Genomic DNA, 9,679 nt, shown 5'->3' with positions numbered 1-9,679 from the left:
AAGTATTCCAAAAGGGCAAATACAAAGTAGAACAATCAAAAGCACTCTATTATCAAAATCTTGCTCTCAACACATTTAGGAAAGGAGAACCAAAAGGACAAACCCACCACAGATGTAGAATAATTCGAGGATATTTTTCATGAACTATATAGCTAGCGAATGAGCTCCAAAATGCTTGGCAACAACAATTAGTGTAGCTCAAAAAACAACTATAGTAGGAGTAGGATCAAAAGCAAAATCCGGAACAATTTAAGGATGTTTTCCAATAGCAAATACAACTAGTGAATGAATTCCATGATGCTTGGCACCAACAACAACAACTACAATTAAGAGTAGGATTTAAAAAAGAGACTTAAGTTATATCATGCAGAACAAAACAGTGAGATACAAAAGACCTAACAAACTCAAACCATATGCTAGCAATTGAAACTGGCCCCTATAAAAGATCTAGACCATTTGTCAAAATCCAAAAGGAAGTGTCAACCATATCAAGCTAACTACTAGACCCTAATCTTATCTCCACTCAATGATAGAGATCATTGAGGATTCCAAAGAAAATCCCTCAGTCTAGATTGCAACCGACCAAATTGTCAACATGGACCTATTAAAGAGAAAGGATATAGTCATTAATCAACAACCAGTCTTCTCCTCCATACAATCTAATACAATCCAAAACAAAAAATACGTTTTCATGCTTACATCTCTCAAAAAGAGGGAGACGCGGGCAAGAAGGGAGAGGAGAGGGAGACAAGGGGCGAGGCGGGACTTAGTGGAGGGAGAGACAAGGGGAGAAAATTCTATTTTTGTAAGGTTAAAATCACTTGGGAAGTTCGCTTTAGAGGGGTACCTAAAAAGACAAGTTTGTGGTGTGCCCCTAGCTTATATAAAAATTCAAAAGGCCTACCCTGGAAGCTTAGAGAGGGAGAAAAAAATGGGGAGAGAGAGAAAGGAGGTAGAGAGAGAAAGGGGGAGAAAAAAAGGGGAGAGAGAGAAAGGGGGAGAAAAAAATGGGGACCAAAATAGCAAAAAATCCACATCATTTTCCCTTTCTTAAACAAAACACCTTTACTAAAGCCTTCCCTCCTCAACACCTTTACTAAAGCCTTCGCTCCTCGGGCAGGCCAAAAAGAATACAAGAATACATTAGGACCTTTAAGATTAGTTTAAGTCAATTGCAAATTCACAAGTGATGTGGAATTAAGGCCTCTGTATATAAGCACAGAATGGGGACCACTATAATGCAATACTAAAAGCCTCTACCTTTAACCCTCACAAAAACCCTTGCTTCTGCTGCGCGTCTCACCATGGCTCGCAATCCCAAGAAGAAGAAGGGACCCAAGAAAGCAAAGGTCTGTGTCTGACTGCCCATTTGCTTTGATCCCCAATACAGGATCAATGCATATCTTCGTAGCGTTTTCTAGCTCTGAGAGAGAGAGAGAGAGAGAGAGAGAGAGAGAATTCGATGCTTTCCAGCTCACATGACATTTTAATCCATTCAGGCCTCCAGAAAGCAGGAAGCAGGGAGTTCGGCCGCTGGACAGCAACCAATGAAGGTAATTGCCTTGTTGACTTTGATGCTGTCTTCATGTGCATGAAGCTAATTGACTCAGAAATATCATTGTATTTGGTAGACAAGTTGGGACGATTTAATAAGGTCCTAGATTGCTCTTTAGTTGGTCATCAAGATACGCATTGGAGATTGTCCAACTTAGCATTTCGTTTGCGATGGAGAAGCGGTGTTAGTATCGTTTGAAAGCTCAGACTCAGATTCAGTCCTAAAAAGCAGCGGGTGCGATATATTTACCAGGTCTGGCAACCGGGTGTGGATGAATTGGAAGAGGATGAAGTGCTCCAGTTTGATCCAACAGCTTACGACTGCCTACATGCCTTCAATCTTGGTTGGCCTTGCTTAAGGTCGTTTTTCCTTGTCCAAATCAATTTTCTGTCTACCTTTTGAGAATATCTTTTGCTGCGTTTTGTACCACCCATGGCCGATCCGAGACTTTTGTTCCCAATTCTTAATTTTGACTGTACACTTTTTTGGGGGTTAAAAACAGTTTTGATATAGTGCGGGATGCACTTGGACTAGTGCGGAGTGAATTTCCTCATACTATGTTTTGTGTAGCAGGGACACAGGTACTGAAATTTGGTGTTGAAGTACCGTATACATGCTAATAACTTGCACTCTTTTTTACTCTTTTCTCAACTTCTTGGCGTCATTTCGAATTGAAGGGTTTCATGACAGGCAGACGTTGCAGCAAACAATGCCCTAGCTGTAGCAAGGCTATCAAACATTAGTGGTAGTAGGCGTAAGCAAGTCCCAGCTGATCCTGGCAGCGAGAGTGACAGTGAGAGCAGCAGTGACGAAGATGATGAGGGGGGAGCGTAGCCAAGCACCAGCAAATCAAATTTGCAGGTGAATCTATGAAGAAATGCATGCATGGAAGTCAAAGTGAAAGTTATTCAAAGCCTGAATGTAATAAGTATAATTAAAATGTGTAACTAGTTTTTACTATCAGCTCTTTTCAATTCCAGGTGCGCATGATTGCTCATCATGGTGGCGTGAATCGCGTGCGGTCAATGCAGCAGCAGCCCTACATTGTAGCAACATGGGCTGATACTGGCCATGTCCAGGTTCTCACTAACCTGTCATATTAGGGCTGAGAAACAGTATCTGCTTATGCAGTGAAAGATTTTGAAATGTCTGCTTTGGCTTTTGTCATATCAGGTTTGGGACATGAGTGCACATCTGCGCTCCTTATCAACTGCGGATCCTCTTGTAAGCACTGGATTTGGTAATATCATCAGGCAAGCCCCACTTCAGATCTGCACAGGCCACAAAGACGAGGGTTTTGCTCTGGATTGGAGTTCTGTTAGTCCAGGCAGGCTTCTTTCAGGTGTGCATAAGATCTTTCCTCCAGCAACAGAGGAATTTTTGCAAGTTGTGTCCATCAGCCATCTAGTGCTGAGCTTTTGCATTACAATTTATTAAATGTCTCTGTTGAATTTTGAACCAAAGGGTGCAATGAAGGAGGAGAAACCTCAGATTTTATTAAAGAGTGGTAGTCTGGATGCGTTTTTTTGGGGAGATAGCTAAGTATGGGTTTGTGCATGCAACTTCCAATAGAAAACGTGTGTCAACGTTGCAACGAAGTTGAAATTTGTTTTGATGTGTCAGGATGATGTTTTGGACATTTCACTTACTCTACTTTGATGTGAAATAAAACAACATCGTCCATCATTCTTGTTTTTGTATTTGTTAATCCTATGCTTTAAACTAGTTATCCTGTCTGGCCTTTTTGCCCTGCAAATGAAGTTTTTTATGGGGCACCGTACTGCTTTGTCCTATACAAACCAAAGGTCATTTTGTTATTCCTATGTATATGTATATATCTATATATGTATATGTATATGTATATATCTATATATGTATATGTATATATCTATATATATATATGTATATGTATATATCTATATATGTATATGTATATGTATATATCTATATATGTATATGTATATATCTATATATATATATGTATATATATGTATATATATATATATATATGTATATATATATATATATATATACATATATATATATATATATATATATATTTTTTTTTTTTATTTTTTATTTTTTGGCCGGAAAAATAGTGCTAATTATATTACTTCAAAAACAAGATACAAGAGGTCAGCTTTGCAACTGACGGGCTGCGTTCACAAATCGGACGCAGCCGAAAAGGTAACAAAAAAGTAAAGCTCTCTCTCACGGAGGGATCAGGCGAGAGTGAATGAACAGCCAGAGAGGTGGTGAGTAGCGCCACTGAAGGCCCTGTGAAGTATGCTCGAAGAAGAGGCCCTGTGTGTCCCAAACACGGAGGAAGCGGCTCCGCTTCTCCCGGCCAGCCTGGGAGTCTCCCTGTATCTGGTTCCACTGGCCTCTGAGGGTGTGTATAATCTCACTCCAGATGTCAGTCATGATCTGGGCAGTCGAAAGGGAGGTGTCACGGAGGATCTGCGCGTAGCGCGAGGTCCAAATGTGCCCTCTTGCGATGCTGCTAATAATCTCCCAGACTGGCTGCCTCTCTTGAGATCCTGTGCCAGCCTTTGCCAGGTGCGGCGGAATGCTCTCGAGCGGCCCCCACGTCCCCTGTGTGATAAGGAACGTGGGGTCCTGCGGACATGCCTCGAACAAGTGATGAAAACCAGGTGCGGTGCTGCACCAGCAGAACACGCCCCAAGTGATCAAACCTAACTCCAGTGCTGCGCGAGTAAGGATTCTGAAGGTCCACCTCCACACTTCCTGGGCGCGAGTGCAGCTCCATAGGCAGTGTTTTGGTGACTCCTCGTCCTCATGACAGATCTGACAACGTCCATCCTGACCTATCTGCCGCAACCAGCTCCCCACTGGAAGACCTTTGTGGGCGAGAAGCCAAAGGAAGTAGGAGATCTTCCGCGGCCGCCAGCTCTCCCACAAGGCCTTCCAGAAGGCCTGCAAAAATAACCTGGAGATACCCTGAGCATACCAATTGGGCCGTTGGGTGGGAGGGCGGCTTTGCATCCTCCCGAGAACTCGCCTGCCCAATGTCGTGCTGTAGGCAAAGAAGGAGGTCGGCCCCTGACCTGTCACAATCTCTGGCCAACGCCACTCTCCTGGGTCCCAATCAAGCTCTGACAAGGCCCGCCCCTCCTAGAGCCAGAGTCGCCATAACTGCAGCTGATCCTGCTCTATACTGGGATTGGTCCGCCAAACCTTCCCCACGAGGCCTACGACCCGAACCCTCTGCCATGGGAGTAGGGGGTCGATGAGCACATCCTCTCTCCTGAGTCGGCCGTCCCCCATAACCGCGGAGAAGGAAACAGAGGTGTCGTCCATCCGACCTGCAACCACCAGTGGGATGCCACGGGGGGTGAACTGTCCCAGCCAACGGTCATCACCAGGCATGAGGATCTGAATCTCGGGTGGAACCAACCAATCATCTGGAATCGCTTCGTCTATCTCCGTACGTCTCGCCTGAGCTCCACGGGCACCTCCAGCTGCGGCTGCTAGATCAGCGGTCTCCAAGTGTCTGTACGTGTCCCTCCAAACTCGAAGGGACCGGACTGGCCCCCGCATCCAGCCGTCCCACCTAATGTGTGATCTCTCCCCCAGCTGAAGGCCCTCGGCATCTCTGACCTGACCGTTCCAGATGAGCGACTGGCGATTGATCTCCTCCTAACAGCTAGGAGGGGACTATATGAGACTGAGGCGGAGCCGCCTCCAAACCATGAGGAGGCTACGAACGAGTGGGGAGCGGGGCTGAGTGAGCGGGGCGGAAGTGAAGATCCACCTGAGGGACGGTAGCCACTCTCCACCTTGGCGCGGGACACAAGAACCGACCCCCTGCTGAAGTAACATCTTCCACGTTTGCCCCCCCGGGGTCAAACCGCGGATAACTAACTTGCCCAGCAGGGCCTGACTCTGAAGCTCTGGATCGATGACCCCCAGGCCACCCTCAGCCTACGGAAGAATGACTGTTTGCCAGGCAACCCTAGCTCTGGTATCTCTGAGACCGTCCCCCCCGGACCACAGGAAGTTCCGAACCAACCTCCTAAACTGTGCCACGCTGGATCTCGAGAAACACCAACAGGAAGCCACATACCAAGCCGTGGCTAGGAGGACCTGGTTGACTACCAGAGCACGACCTGCAAGAGAGAGCTTAGCAGTGCTCCAGAAAGCCAGCTTCCGTCGAATGGAATCTAGCACCGGGAGAAACTGTTGAACTGGCGTGATATCCAGGCCGACCTGAAAGCCGAGATATCTAGCTGTCTGTCCCCGCGGGATCCACCTGAAACCCAAAAACCTCCCTTACTGTGAGCACGCTTTGGGGTTTGTGAGAAAACCAACTGATTTGTTCCAGTTGATTTTCGCACCGGCTGCCGAACAGAAGACCTCTAGGGCCATCCTCACCCTCTCCAGCATCATCTCATCATCCTGGACATACAGTGCTGTGTCATCTGCATACTCCGAGTCCAGGAGCTCCGTGTCCTCCCTGATGGGAAGGCGAAGACCCCGGATCCCGGTCGACCTCGCCCGAAGGTAGTATGTCATAGCCTCGGCGAAGAAGAGAAACAGGTAAGGAGCAAGGGGGCAACCCTGACGCACTGATCTCTTCAAACGAAATCGCTCCCCCATCCTGCCGCCGATGATGACCCTGTTAGAGGCTGTCCTGTATAACGCTGAAATACCCTGAATCCATTAGGTTGGGAAACCTAGTCGCTCCAAAGTACCCTCCAGGAAGGACCAGTCCACTCGATCGTAGGCCTTCTCAAAGTCGAGAAGTAGGATGGCTAAATGTGACCCACTGTGCTGAGCCCACTCCGCTGCCTCTGAGAAGGTGAAGACATTATCCAGGATACTGCGATCCTGGACAAAGCCTGTCTGAGTGTCATGAATGAGGGTCTGGAAGTAGAGGCCGAACTCGGGCGCTGATCATCTTGGCAAGGATTTTGTAGGCAGTGGTGAGGAGGGTGATCGGGCGCCACTGACGGATCTCCTGTCGATCTCCTCCCTTCGGGATGAGGCAAATCAGTCCCGAGGAGAGGCTCTCTGGCATATATCCGCTGCTGAAAATCCTCTGGAGGGCTGCTAGGAGGGGCTGATGGATCTGATCCCAGAAGGAGGTGAAGAAAGCTCGAGACAGCCCATCCTCGCCAGGGCATTTCTGCCCGTCGATGGCCATCAAGGCCTCCAACATCTCGTCCGTGGTGAACGGTGCCAACAACGTCGCCTGCATGCTGGGCTGGACCAGGGATGGAATGTGCCTCCACACCTCCTCGTGGGAGCGTCGATTGCGAGGGGCAAGCTGCTCCTGCTGGAAAAGAGTCCTGTAGAAGTCGGTAGCCAGCCCCAAGACCTCACCCGGATCAGTAACGATGTGCCCCTCTGCTGTCCTAAGACTCCGTAGCTGATCACCTGCTGCTCTCTGGCCATGTGTCCTGAAGAACTCCCTGCACATCCGGTTGCCCTTCCGAGCCCAGAAAGAGAGAGAGGCATGATAGGAAAACTCTGAATGGCGCTGGAGAGTCTCCTCAAGAAGGGCTCTGGCTCGAAGGGCCTGGATCCGAAGCTCCTCCGAGCCCGGGGCTGCCTGCTGGAGTCGCTGAATGGAAGCGAGGTCCCTACGAAGAGCTCTCTCTCTGCCCCACCACTCCTGTCGAACTTGAAGGGCTGCGAGCTGGCAAATCTGACTGGACTCCTGCAAAGCCTGCGCCACCGAATCAACGAGATCCACGCACTCGCCCCAATCTTTGTCCTATAGGCTACCGATACTGCTGCGCACGTCCTCCCTCAAGAATATGGAGTCGGGAATCCGGCACGAATGGGGAGGAAGGGACTGAACTGCCGAGTCTAATGATAAGAGCACAGGCGCGTGGTCGGAAAGTGTCGTCCCTGGTACTATACCCGCCTGACCGCCTCTGCTGATGGCCCAATCACTGACATAAAATCTATCCAGTCTCTCCAGGAGTCTGCCTCCTTCCCTGCGGAAGCCCCACGAGAAGTCCAAGCTCCCATGCCAACGACGGAAGGACGGGTCTCTCTAGCTGTCCTTACCTCCTGTCGCGAAGATAAAGGAATCCCAAGCGGACTGCTCTGCCTGAGACATACCGGTAAACTCTGGTCCTCTGCCCTGCTGGTCCTCCAAGGTCTCCAGATTGTTGAAGTCACCTCCAACAATCCAGGAATCCATGTCTGGGAGAATCCGTGTGAGTGTCCTCCAGAAGGTGGCTCTGCATCGGAGGTCTGTGGGAGCATAGATGTTGAGGATTCCTATTCTGGAACCCTTCAGCTCTAGGCCTACCCAAAGGGCACGGCCTGGGATCAACGTGCCATGACCAAAAACTCCCTGGGCTAACTGCTCGCACACAGAAGTACAGACACCGCCACTCCTACCCTGTGCGCCAATCGAGGGCTCCCAATAGGTGTGAGCGTCTAGGGAGAATCTTCCCACAGCTACGAGAGTGAGCCACAGAAAGCTTGTGCTCCTGGAGCAGAAGTATATCCAAGCGACCAATCACTGCTGGCTGAAGTTCTGTCTCAAAATGAGCTTCCTAGGACCACGGGTGCCAGAAGAATGAAACCCGTTCACATTCCAGGAGACAAGATGTAGGCTCATGGTGAGGACTGGTAGGCTGCGAACAACTGTCTGCTCGCAGCAGATGTCGATGAAGAAGCTGTCATTTCGGAGTGGAGGCGCTGACGCTTATGAGAAGGTTTGGAGGGGGAGGCGGGGTCGTCCTGCCCGTTCTTCAGCACCTTCAGCAAAGGCGAGAGGCCTTTGGTGCCATGAACGAAGGCTTTCTCGAGCCAACTCGAGATCCCTGAAGTAGTCATCCCGTAGAAGGCTCGGAGTTTCTGAGGGGTCCAGGCTCTGATATCCTGGGGGAGGGGCCACGACGGAGGGGGCCTGAGGATCACAATCAATCTGAAGCGTTTGGCGGCGCAGTGCCACTGCAGGCGCACGTCACCCTCGGACCACTGAGTCTTGAGAAGCTGTCCACCGGACGGGCCTATCCAGGAGCAAACCTGAGCGTGTGTTTACTCTCTGAGAGCCTCCCAGACCGAGTTGTCTGTCCAAGTCTCTGTGCCGTCGCTGAGGAATGTGAAAGCAAAGCTAGGGCCATCCCTCGGGGCCAAGGCTGCGATCTTCCCATCCGCTCCTTTGCGGAGCAGGAATATACTGATGTCGAGACAAGCAGGGAAGGTCCCAAGGTTGGCCACATCCAAGTAGTCCCATGGGCCAGATCTGTAAAAGTCGCGAGGAAGCTCTCTCTCCTGAAGCTGAGGCCCACCAGAGTCTGCAACTGAGTGGACAAGGAAGACTGCTCCAGTGGTGGTGTAGAATCAGGGTGTCCTGCCTGTGGAGGGGAAGGGGGGGGTGGCTGGGGGGTAGGCAACTCAGACTCCACGGAGGCGACTAGCGGGGGGGAGGAGGAGGGGGAGTGGGGGCTGCCCGCGGTTGAGGAACCATCGGAACAGCTGACATTGCAGGAAAGCTGAGAGAGGCGGGGGGGGGGATGGGGCTGCACCTGGGACTGGGGCTGAAAAGGAAGAGGAGGAGACTGAAGAGGAAGAGGCGGGGGCTGAAGCTGCGGGTCGGGAGGAGGGGGGTGTGACTAGGGAAGGGGCTCGGACTGAGTGGAAGGGGGCTGGGGAGCGGGAGAGAGGGGGATCTGAGGATGTGGAGGGCGGGTACCGTCGAAGAAGAAGCTCTCCCAGGACCCTGGGACGGCTGCTTGTCAGGTCTCTGAGGTGCTGCTGCAGGTTGGGTAACCTCTGCCTCCTTGCCTTTTTCAGAAATCTTCTTATTCTTCCCTCTTTTCCTTCTGACCTCAGTCCAACCGCCAGCTAACTCTGGACCGGACTCCGGCTGCCTCTGCTCCTCCTGACGTGGCTGCCCGGAGGGGGCGGAGGGGGAGGGGGCGGGGGCGGGGGGGGCCGAGAGGAACTGGTGAATCGTGGACAAATAGCAGCCAGGTGCCCCAAGTTGTGACACCTTAGGCACTGGCCTGGCTGTCCTGTGACTACCATGCTCTGGGTGATGCTGCCGGCATCTGTCACGATCTCGATCACGGCAGGGAGAGTCGCAGGGTCCACCACAGCCACACAGACTCGGGGGGCTCCTGCCGTAGTCACCGC

The 9,679-nt window shown here is 50.7% G+C and overlaps 1 pseudogene; it reads left to right on the top strand.

Moving 5' to 3' along the window:
• Positions 1–1,213: 1,213 nt before the first annotated feature.
• The window catches only part of LOC147894503 (protein HEAT STRESS TOLERANT DWD 1-like), a 24,984-nt pseudogene continuing 16,518 nt past the window's right edge, over positions 1,214–9,679 (top strand).

Source organism: Dipteris shenzhenensis, chromosome 14 (assembly GCF_047967505.1).
Source record: "Dipteris shenzhenensis isolate YYH24624 ecotype China chromosome 14, Dip_SZ_1.0, whole genome shotgun sequence".
Lineage (NCBI taxonomy): Eukaryota > Viridiplantae > Streptophyta > Polypodiopsida > Gleicheniales > Dipteridaceae > Dipteris > Dipteris shenzhenensis.
The sequence above is the reverse complement of the archived record's forward strand: the minus strand, read 5'-3'. Positions and strand labels throughout refer to the sequence as shown.